Consider the following 12,463-nt stretch of genomic DNA (forward strand, 5'->3'; position numbering starts at 1 on the left):
TTGTACTTCACTTAATGAAAGTATTGTATATGCATTATTAAACTGTACCATAAAAATTAGGTTTTAGCTACTGGAATATTTATATTTACTCTTATGTTGAGTGATGTATAGGCTTGGAAATTTAGGAGAATAATGAATGTAAGCCTTAACAGTGCTTAAATTGGGAAAGCAATTGTAAACTCTATATCTTTTTGAACTCTTCTGTTCCTCCTATTTAAATGTAAATTAATATTTAATTAAGTTAGGGTTTTGGTTATAATCAACACACCCAGACTGCACTCCCCATGCCCTTCCTGTGGGTACAGTCTGAACCTCTTAAACCTGTCAGACACATACATGCTCTTTTGTTCTAAATTTCAAGGTTCCTGTTGATCTGATAATCAGTAGATGTCACAGTAGTGGACAAGGTGACGAATAGCCCCCATAGCAGTGCACACAGTAGTAGTTAAGAAGAGGGAGAGACTATTTTGGAAAATCATGAAACTTCAAGTGAGTCCTGATAGGGAAATGGAGAGGAAGGTGAAAATATTATAGAAATGGGGACTGGGGCTGTGGCTCATGCCTGTAATCCCAGCACTTTGGGAGGCTGAGGCAGGTGGATCACCCGAGGTCAGGAGTTCGAGACCTTCCTGACCAACATGGAGAAACCCCATCTCTACTAAAAATATATATATATAAAAATTAGCTGACCATAGTGCCACATGCCTGTAATCCCAGCTATTCAGGAGGCTGAGGCAGGAGAATAACTTAAGCCTGGGAGGTGGAGGTTGCGGTGAGCTGAAATCGCACCACTGTACTCTCTAGGCTGGGCGACAAGAGCGAAACGCCATAAAAAAAAAATGGATGGGGGAAGAAGGGAAGTAATTTGAATAGATTGTTGGAGAAATGTAGAAAATTGGAAGAATGGTTACATGGGTGATAGACCCAGAATATTCAAGTCAGTGAGATCAAGAAGTAGAGTTTCAGAAAGGAAGACACTTGCTTCAGGTTACAGAAAAAGAATGGCCATAGAGAAAGAGCTGATAGAGTTGTCATTTATAAGGTCATGGAGAGTAGATGATGAGACCCAAATTTATACTGTAAAAGGGATTAAGGAATAAATTGATGGTGAGCAATTGGAAGTGGCGGTAGTAGATTAGGCTACTAAATCACAGTTAATCAGTGAAGAGTAAATAAGGATGGAGTAACTAGGGCATTAGAATCTGATGAAGCCTCACTCCTGTGCCCCCTATTTTCAGAACTGTAAGATTGTGAAATACATTCTCAATTGTCCAAGTGATAAACAGTTTGTTAGTGATAATTAGAGGTATCATTTATTGAGTACCTTTTGTTTGCCAGTGCTTTATTTGCATTATTTTTAATCCTTAAAACATCTCTAAAAGATGGATGTTATTACCTGTCTTTCACAGTTGGGGAAGTGGAGACTTAGAAAGTTTAAGTTACTTTTTGAAAAGTGGCATGAGTTTTTTGGACTCCCACGTCAGCATTCTTTTCATTATGCCACGTTGTTTCCTTTACTTATTGAGCTGTGTTAAAACACTAGGGGTTATAAGAGGAATATAGGTGTTATTCCTCTGCTTCTAGAAAGTGGTAGAAGAGGCCAGGTGTGGTGGCTCACATCTGTAATCACAGCACTTTGGGAAGCTGAGGCGGGCGGATCATGAGGTCAGGAGATCGAGACCATCCTGGCTAACACGGTGAAACTCCGTCTCTGCTAAAAATACAAAAAATTAGCTGGGTATGGTGGCATACACCTGCAGTCCCAGCTACTCTGGAGACTGAGTCAGGAGAACCTCTTGAACCCCGAAGGCGGAGGTTGCAGTGAGCTGAGATGGTGCCATTGTACTCCATCCTGGGCGACAGAGCGAGACTCTGTCTCAAAAACAAACAAAAAGAAGGCAGTAGAAGAGAAATCCTAATTATGTTTGCTGTAATTTGTATTGATTATATTTTTATTTAATATATTTTTATAAAGAAAATCCTTCTAGTAATCTCCCCTACTATACTTATAATATCTAATTTTTAACAATTGCTGTTATTTAGAGATGAGATGTTCTTTTTACCCATGATAATGATGGGTTGAGAGGAAAGAAAGGACAGGCCAAGAAAAAGCATGTAAAGAAAAATAAGACTAAAACTTGTTATTTTCACTATGAGAACTTCAAATATGTCATACAATTTTAGGTAGCAACTCAGAAAGGCCAGCCTCTTCATGGAAATCATATTGAGCTAGTCGCAAGATGGTAATTAGAGCAGATACTCTTCATGTCACCAGATGATAAAGCTCCAAAGAGTTTATTGTAATATAGTGTGATTTATTGAATTTAGATTTCATCAATCAGGAATTCGTTATTGGTGAAGGGGTCTAAGCAGATGTTTGGTTTTTCTGTAATAAACCCTTTCTTCAGAAACGATGTATAATTGAAAAAGAAATGCTTAAAATACTTTAGGGATTAAACATTCTTATAGGACTTTCAAGTACTTTGGGAGGAACCAAGATAAAATTTTTTGCTATGCTAATTTTAGCCTTATATTCAGCTACAAAACAACGTCTGGGTTACATTCTGCTATACTAGTATAAGACTGTATTATTGCAAACTTTATTTTAAAAATAATTTTATAATTCAGCCTCTACTAAAACAAGTTGACTCTTAGCACAATTAATATGAATTAGTGTGGTCACACTGAACTATTTATTTCTGCTTTGGTTACTATAATGTTTTTAAACCAAGAAAAACAACTATATTCATAACATCCACCGAGTTTCTGATCAGAGAGAATCAGATAGAATTTTGTACAGTCAAGATCTGTTGCTTTTATTATATGGCCCTATTAGCACACATTACCACCATTAACTGTGTTTACTTACATTTTCTCATTGCACTTCCCTCTTGGCCCTACTATTTTCTATTGAATATTTGAGCCTCTATTGGCAGACTTCATTAACAGTTGAAAGTCTCTTTTCAACTTATTAAAGGGCAGTGACTCCCTCTAAGACATTAACTCCCAAGGTAATTGGACTTCGGTTCTCTTGACATTTCTGTCTTCCTTTGTCCCCAACATTGCAAAAAGGAAAGCACTTAAAATGTAAAAAACTTTAAGGAATCAAAATAGAACTGTGCTTTGAAAAGTATATTTCCATATGTTATTACGTTTGGGAGAGAGGAAAGGGGTTATTGATAGCAGAATGAATGAAAGATAATGTTTTCATTGGGCTTTCTTTTACGTTCCTCCACATTTTTTTTCTCCTAGCATTTATTTTTATTATTTTATTTTATTGCTTATATTCTGATTTACCTTGATTTGTTTCAAAAGGGCTTAAGGCACACTCATTTCTGCTGTTTTAGGCTTATTTGTCTCTCCTAATAGACTGTGAATCCCCTAAGTCAGCTATGTCATATTCATTTTTGTAAATCTAGTATCTAGGACATAGTAGACATTTAATAGTTTATGAATTAATGGTTGGTATTTAATCACCTTAATATGAGAAAAAAATAGCCAGATTAGTTGCTGGACCCTAGCTTACTGCAGCTTTAGTGGTGTCATGGGCTGCATTATGTCCCATCCAAAATTCTTAAGTTGAAGACCTAACCCCTAGTACCTCAGAATATAGCATCACTCGGAAATAGGGTCTCTAGAGAGGTAATTAAGTTAAAATGATGTCATTAGGATGGGTCCTAATTCAGTACAGGAAATTTGGATAGACCATACAGAGGGAGGACAATGTGAAGACATAGGGAGAAGACCACCATCTACAAGCCAGGGAAAAAGGCCTCAAACTGTTCTCTCAGAGCTCTAAGAAGGAACCAATCCTCCTGAATCTCGATCGTAGACTCCTAGCCTAGAGAACTGTGAGAAAATAAATTTCTGTTGTTTAAGCCACCCAGTCTGTGGTACTTTGTTACGTCTGCCCTAGCAAACATATGTAAATTGCTTTTATACTTGAATGTAGTAAAATCTCAAATACCCTTACTTTGCCTATTCCCAAGAAACAGTTTGCCAAGGCCAATGTCAAAACCTCAAAAATTTATATACTTCCCCTAGGTAAAACATGGAAAAGAAAAATTTGGATAGCTTAATGAAGAAAGTAATAACTGTTTGCCTTCTCCTTCACATTTCCCAGTAGAGCCAATGACAAGCAACTGGCAAATTCCTTAATTTAATTGAATTTGTTTAGTTTGGCACAGAGAAAATGTTTATAGGGTATTTGTGTTCCTAGGTGTTCAAGAGCCTCTCCCAATAGACCTGGTTGCTTTTTCATGGTAGAAAATGGAAGAGGAAGACTAAATAAAATACTTTTTAATATGATGTTAATTTGAGCTAATTGCTTGTGTATAATCTTAGTCACGTTATTTTACTTGTGTTATGGTTAACAGGGGCAAAACAGTATGTCTTTTACATGCCCCTTGCTGTAGTAGTTGCTGTACCCTTTGATCATCAACTAGTCATACTGAGTTGCCATAGCAGTTTTCAGCATTTTTTCATTACATGTTGTAGCCACAAACTATATATATATGTATATATATATACAAGTCTTATCAATATTTCTTCTTGTCATTTTAAATTGAGTTATATATCAAATAGTGCTGTGTTCAGTCAGTTTTTATAGTGCTTTGAGAAACTTTGCTGAAGAGAAAATTTCAAACATACACAAAAGCAAAACACTTGCTCTGTTGTCGTTTGGAGGCCATTTTCCCTGAGTTCTAAAAATAGGGTAAACTAAACTAGAGGACTGAACAAAGGTCTCAGCCCTGGAAGTTAAAAAAAATATTTGCCATAAAGCAAAGCAAACCAAAACCAAACAGAAAACCTCTGACTCGGGGCAAATAAGAATTTTGGTCTAATTTTGGCATTTCAAATTCGGTCACACCTGTATGCTTTTGGACCACTTGTGTTACCAGTATGTGGACACTGTAATAAATATCAGTTGATAGATTTTTCTCATCTCTTTTCCTTCATTCAAATTGAGAAAAATACTGGAACCAAGAATTTCCTCAAAATCACATGCTAACAAGTGGCAGAGTTGAGTCTAACTAAATTGAAGACTTTCTCTTCAGTACCCTACTGGTCTTTTACGACCCTGTAGTTCTCACCCTGGCCACCAAACACAATCACCTTAATAATTTACTTTTCCCTATCAATTTATTTTAAAATGAAAATATCCTACTTTTCAATGTAGAATGAAAATATTACAGGCAAGAAAAGAGTAAACAAGAGTAAATTATTTATGAGACAAGAGAAAGGCTTTGAACTGTTTTAGGTTGCTGGTAGCATGGTGATTAGAATGGGGTCTCTGGAGTTCAGCCGTATGGGTTCTAACCCTAACACAGTAGTATGTGATCTTGGGCAAGTTATTCTTTAAGTGTTAGCTTTCTTTTTTGTGAAATAGAGATTATGCTAATTTACCAGCTAGGATGGCTAAGAGAATTAAATTAAAATTCCCACAAATCACTTAGCATAGTGCCAGAAACATAAGTGCTTGAGGAATGTTAGTCATCATCACAGCATTATCCATGGACGTCTACCATTGCTATGTATGACACATTTGGTCACACTGAGTGTTTTCCAGACCATATTCCCAATGATGCCAGTTGTGTTTGGACAGCAAAGAATCCTATAGTCAAATACATTTAGGAAAATATTTCATTCTAAATACCTTTCTTGGAGATTAATAATACAGATTTAGCATATTAAAGGCTCTGAAAAGTCCTTTCAGGAAAGGACTTTTGAAAGTCATTTGATTAAAAAAAAAAAAAACTTCTTTAACTTTGTCAAGTAGTTTAATTTTCATGAGGAAAGACTTTTTTTCTCCTGTCCTCTGGGACCTGTCTTCATGTGGCTTCTCATGCAGATGTCTATCCCTCAGCTCTTATAGCATGGTCGTCACCTTCTAAGAGGGAGTATTCAAGAGGACAGGTCCTAGGTGGAAGCTTTTATTAAGCCTTTCCTTGCACCACGCTTGTTAAAGTCCACTGGCAAAAGCATGTCACTTTGCCAAGCCCAGCATTGTTGTGGAAGAGGACTACACCAAGGTGTAAATAACAGGAGAGATCATTTGTTGAAGGTCATAAATATTAATAGTAACAGTGTACCACATATATTTTAAAAAGGTCCATGATATATTAGGTGAAAAATAATCAAGTTTTGATAGAGTGTGATTCTATTTTTATGTTAAAATCAAAATATAAATGGACTATGTATACATGTATGTGTGTGTGTATATATACATATACACACACACATATATGTATATGTTTTGATAGAGCAGATATATTTTGTTTTGGTTGAGCAGATATCTATATAGATATAGATAGTTAACCTATCTTTATAAATATATTGTTTGGTTGATATATTTTTCTTGGTTGAGAAGATATATTTTGTTTCGGTTTAAATATACTGCTCAATACTTTTGAGTAGATTAGAGAGTTTTCAGAACTGCTGATTTAGTTGGAAAAATGTAAAATTAACAGTGTTTTCTTTGGAAGAGTGGGATAGCAGCAACGAGAAGGATGATTATTTCTTTTATTTAAGTGCAGCAATTTAAAAAATTCTCCAGTAAAGAAAAATATTAGCAGGAATGGAAGATCAATTTTCTCCCTAGGTGTTCGTAGTTTTTTTGTGTGTTATATTTTCTTTCTTGGTGGAATTTTAATAATCTTTTATAGTTGCATAGTGAGCAGAACCCTGTTTTAAACTCTTCATGTTGATTTTTTGTATTTCTGATAATTTTCTCATGATTGCCCTTGCAATTATTCCTCTAGAAAATGTAAGGTGCTACCTTGATTTATTTTCCTCTCATCTATTTCCTGCCTTTCCTTTGCCATCTAGATTGCAGTTGCCTCAAAGACACAGATCATATTTTACTATTTGTTTGCTAATACTGCGAACTAATAGAAACACTTTGCATTATACTCAGTAGGCACTCAAGGGCTTGTTGAATTATTAATGTTGCAATTTGAACATATAGTAATATTGACTTTTTGCATATATAAAAATATTGAATGAGTTACCCCTTAATATGACCTCCCATTCTATGTTTGTTTTGGCTACTCCTATTTCTTTGTTCTTACTCTGACCCTGCCCAGCCTTCGGTCTGGATAAATTATATGAACAGGTTGTCAACTTGACATTCTGTTCTAGTGAATATGTAGAAAGCATTTCTAATCACTGTGCTATTTAATATGCAGTTATGTGATAATCATGTCAATGAATGCGATTTAGGTAATTATTATAGTTCAAATTTTTACACTGAGCTCTTCAAATCTTTTAACATAAACTTTATAATTTGCATCTTAGTTATCAGGGCTTGCTTACTGAAGTTTGAGTCACTGAAGTAATACTTGAATCACTTAGTATGTACTATAATTATATTTTGTAAAAGGTTGTACAAACATTTTGGAAAACTTTATTTCAGCAACAGCCACTCTTGCAGATTTTTACCCAATATTAAATGTAAAATAATTTGTGATATTTTATCTGTAAGGAAATATATAACATATTAATGGACTTTTAAGATTTCTCATAAAATTCTAATAAGAGATTTTCTAAGTCAAGAATAACAAGAGCCCCAGGTTTTTCCTAGGTAGGATGTAAAAGCTGAGAAGCAAAAGGAAGATGGAGTAGAGAGGAGAAGCATAAGCAAAGACGTGGAGGCTGGAGTGTCATGGAGTGTTTTGGAGAATAGTGTTAAGTAAGATTTGGATAGGTAAATTTTGACCATATTATAGAGAAAGTTTGATGTGGAAGATTTGTTAGCTCTGATGTAATGGCATGTTCAGGAGGAAAGTAGTTTTGGCAATATTATATGGCAGCAACATGCATGGTGCACTGGAAAAAGGAAGAAACCAGGAGCCAGAAGTCTGTGTGATCAGCACATGCAGAGGAAATAAAGGCCCAGACTCAGGGTGTTGCTGTGGAGATGGAGAGCAGATGGTAAATTTGACAGGCATTATAATGAGGGAAATTCATTCCTCTATTCAATAAGTATTTATTAGTTCTTGCTATATATTACTTATGCTTAAAATATCTAGACTGAAATTTCTGTGTAATTACTAATATAATTTAAAACTTTAAAATTATGTTACATAATTTTTATTTGAAAAAAAATTTAAAAAAATGTTGAACCACTGACTCATGTGTTATATTAATGTCAATAAGAAGTGCTCATCTTAGTGCCATGGTCCCCAGAGATCTCACCATTCTGTCTGCTCTTATCTAAAAGAAATCTAATTTGTCAATAAATAGTACATGGTCTTAGACTATTTGAATGCTAGCTCAAAAAAGAGGGAGGATATTTGCAAAGACTCCTTTAGAAATCCAAGAGCAGTAACTGTTGGCCTCACATTTCACAGCATTGTGTTTGCTGTGTTCTTTTGGTTAACATGGTTGTTAAAAAATAGTTCTTCCTAGCTTCCCTTATTAGAGTCTAAATGAGATATCCTTTCTCAGATTTCTGGAGGATCTGAGAAGAATAGGAAGATGGGAAATGAGACAAAAGAACTTCTTACCTTCTAATTCTTCTAGCTTTTCCACCAGAAACACACTGGGCTGTTTGCTATAGCACATTGATATCCCGACATGATCTTATTTGTCCTTGGGGTAGGCAAAAGATGCTTTAGGCAAAAACTATTTTATTGAGTAAAAACCTATGTTCTGTTCTTGATAACCAGACACTTGTTTTATGATTTAGATCTTTGAAAAGACTTCCCAAACATCTCTTACTGGCCCTATGAATTATATTACTTCTGGTGCCTTGAGAGGCAGCTTTATTCACTTGATGACCCAGGTAGGCAGTGTGGCATCAGCAACACTTCTTTTTAAGTGGCAGCACAGATACCCTCCTCCTTCACAGTTGATTGGTCAGTTTCTAAGCAGCAAAATCCTAAAATCAAATTAATTTTATTCTGTAACATGATCTGAACATTTCTCTCTGCTCTATTTTCCTGAAATTCACCTAAGAATTCTTGATAATCTGTTGGTAGTGCTTAATTTAACTACAGCAGTGGCCTCATTGCATAGGAGAGAAGTTTAAAAGTTTGTGATGTGTCACAATCCATTTATAGAAATTTGGTTGCTCTATAAATTTATAGAAACTAGATTTTCATAATGATAGATAAAGCAAATGGTTGTAAACAGTTGTATAGTAGTTTACAGTTAGTACTTAATGATGAAGGGGATGATGTAAAATAATAGTAGGAATATGGACATTTTTAGAGTTTTACAGTGAAAGTTACAAGTACTTTAAAAATATTCTTATAAGATAATTATAATGTTATGTCTCTGATGACAACACTAAAAGATAAACTTTGGCAATTGGTTATTAAGATTAATAACATAATGTGGGAATTGAAGAATAAGATATTTGACTTAGAAAGGTTTTATTGTCCAGGTGCAATGACTGATGCCTGTAATCCCAGCACTTTGGGAGGCCAAGACGGGAAGATCACCTGAGGTCGGGAGTTCGAGACCAGGCTGACCAATACTGAGAAACCCGAACTCTACTAAAAATACAAAAAAATTATCTGGGCGTGGTGACACATGCCTGTAATCCCAGCTACTGGGGAGGCTGAGGTAGGAGAATGGCTTGAACCTGGGAGGCATATGTCCTCAGTCTACTGATTATAAACATGGGTAGAATTTCCAGGTTCATAGAGTATATGTGTGTATCCTCAAGTTTAGAGGACATTGCTAAAGAATTTTCCAAGATCTTGTACCAGTTTGCATTCACATTAGCTGTGTCTGAGTATTGATTGCTTCATATCTTTTTCAACACTTGGTGTGATCTTTTATTTTAGCTACACATGCATATGTGTGTGTGTGTGTTTGTATGGTGTGGGTTTTTTTTTTTTTTTTTTTTTGTCAAGACGTCGTTGCTTTGGATTCACTGTGGGTTTTAACTGATGTGTCCCTCATGACTGATAATGTTGAGCACGTTTCATGTGCTGTTTCCATATGAGTAAGTGATGGTCTTGTTTTTCCTACAGGATTGTCTACCTTTTTCTTAATAATTTATAAGAGTTCTTTATATATTCTGGATATGAGACTTTTGTCATATATATGAATTGCAGATATCATCTGCCACTCTGTGGCTTTGCCTTTTCATTCTCCTAGTGGTATCCTTTAGTGAGTAGAAATTCTTACTTTCTAGAAGTCCAGTTTATCCTTTTTCCCTCCTTGTAATTAGTGCATTTGTGCCTCTTGTTTAAGAAACCTTTGCCTAAGCTAAGATTATGAAAGTAATCTCTTGCATTTTCTTCTAAAAGCTTTATGGTTTACTGTTCACAATTAGATGTGTGATCCAACTAAAACTGTTTTTTGCATACGGTATGAGCTGGGGTGTCATGGTTCTTTTTGTCCTCTCCGTGTAGCTATCCAGATAACCTAGCCCCATTTATTATAAAGATCATCCTTTCCTCACTGAATTGCAGTGCCATTTTCATCATAAATCAGGTGACCATGTATGTGTGGGTATGTTTCTGGCCACTCTACTCTGTTCTATTGGTTGTTTTCTATCCTTCTGACAGTGCCACCACTGGCTTAATTACTATAGTTTTTGGTAAGTTTTATAGAAACCTTTGCTATCGGAAGTTCAGGTCCCACAACTCTGTTGTTCTTCAAATTGTCCTTAACTGCTCTTGGTCCTTTGTATATTCCTCTTGCTTTTTTTTAATTAAAAAAAAATTAACCTTAATTTTAACTGGAGAGTTACTTTGAATTTTTGTAGAAATTTTACCTCCTTAGTTCTATGTAACTTGATGTAGTGTGGTTCTAATTTATTAGATAAACAGTGAAATTTATACAAAAGAAAATTTTTGTGCATTTATATTGGCTTTGCTTCACAAATATGCATAGCAGGATAAAATGAAGTAGATACAGGCAGACAGAAAATAAGAATAAGACAAAGAGAATCAGCTATGAAACTCACAGTATCCATAATATAAAAACAAACAAGTTACTACAAAGGAGAGGTTTTCCTGGTACTGAAAACTTAAGATGTGAATTTTCTACTCTGTTGGCTTTTTTTGTTTGTTTGTTTTTGTTTTTGTTTTTGTTTTTTTTGAGACGGAGTTTCGCTCTTGTTACCCAGGCTGGAGTGCAATGGCGCGATCTCGGCTCACCACAACCTCCGCCTCCTGGGTTCAAGCAATTCTCCTGCCTCAGCCTCCTGAGTAGCTGGGACTACAGGCGTGCGCCACCATGCCCAGCTAATTTTTTTGTATTTTTTAGTAGAGACGGGGTTTCACCATGTTGACCAGGATGGTCTCGATCTCTTGACCTCGTGATCACCCACCTCGGCCTCCCAAAGTGCTGGGATTATAGGCGTGAGCCACCGCACCCAGCCTCTGTTGGCTTTTAAGGAAGATAAATGTAATCTAGCAGTGCTTTGGTAACATTTTGGACATAATTTCAAAGCCCAGTTTATCCAAACAGACAGCTCTGTCATTCCATATTTGTGATTTTCTGTTAGTCTGACTTGATCCAAGGAGAAAATGGGCTATTTTTTATTTTAAAAATAAAATGCGTATTACTCAAGTAATCTTTTATGAGTGAATGAATAAATAAATGACCGAAAAAAAATTTTAACCATGTTTTTTATAAGAATTAGACAGCAGGAACTTTAGAATGTATCTTTGATAAGAACCTGTGTTGTTCATTAAGGTATATCTGGATACTTTGATAGACAGCTGAGCAGAGTTTATAAAAATTAGTAATAATAATAATATTGCATAGTAATAATACTTTATTGCCAGGAACTGAAATAACTGCTTTTATTTGCATTTTAAAATGTATTCCTCACAATAACTCCTTGCAAATAGGTACTATCATTATTCCTATTTCACAGATTAAAAAAAAGTAAGGCAAATATCTTGCCCAAGGTTATACTGCAAGTAAGTAATAGAATCAGAATTCATTTCTGGCTACTCTACCTCAGTTTCTACTACATTATAATGCTGATGAAAATTAAGAAGCCTAATGAAGGATTTGTGACTGAATTTGGAAGTTAGGAAATTCAGATAGAGCTCAAGTTTACTGTCAGGAAATAGTTTCCAAGTCTACTCCCATACAAATGCATGGGTAAAGAAAAATACATTGTATTTTGGCAAACATTTTGCTTGAGATAAAACAGTTCTGCATTTCCTCTAGCTTGTTTCTTTAAATTTGTACGTAAGTAAATCCCAATCTTCTGAATAACTACTGTCAAATATGGTAATTTTGAATATTGCCCCTTGTACTTTTTAAAAAATGAATATTACACTTTCAAGAAACCAAATGGCTTGCCTAGTTACTGCTGTAAAGAACTGAACTATAAGCAAATTAAATTACTTTAATGCTTTCTATAAAGTCAGTTTTGGATGCATGTCTTCTTATATTTTCACAGTTTTGAAATATTTTCTGACTTATTTTAAAGATAAATATTCTTTTTGAAATTATTTTATTGAAACTAGGGAAAAATGTCCATTAT

At 35.0% G+C, this 12,463-nt stretch overlaps 1 protein-coding gene across 2 annotated transcripts in view; it reads left to right on the forward strand.

Moving 5' to 3' along the window:
• HYCC1 (hyccin PI4KA lipid kinase complex subunit 1) overlaps positions 1-12,463 on the forward strand; it is a 69,565-nt gene that overhangs the window by 7,730 nt on the left and 49,372 nt on the right. The gene's annotated exons all lie outside the window — the stretch shown is intronic.

This window comes from Aotus nancymaae, unplaced genomic scaffold (assembly GCF_030222135.1).
Source record: "Aotus nancymaae isolate 86718 unplaced genomic scaffold, 86718_ANA_hifiasm-v0.15.2.pri h1tg000025l, whole genome shotgun sequence".
NCBI lineage: Eukaryota > Metazoa > Chordata > Mammalia > Primates > Aotidae > Aotus > Aotus nancymaae.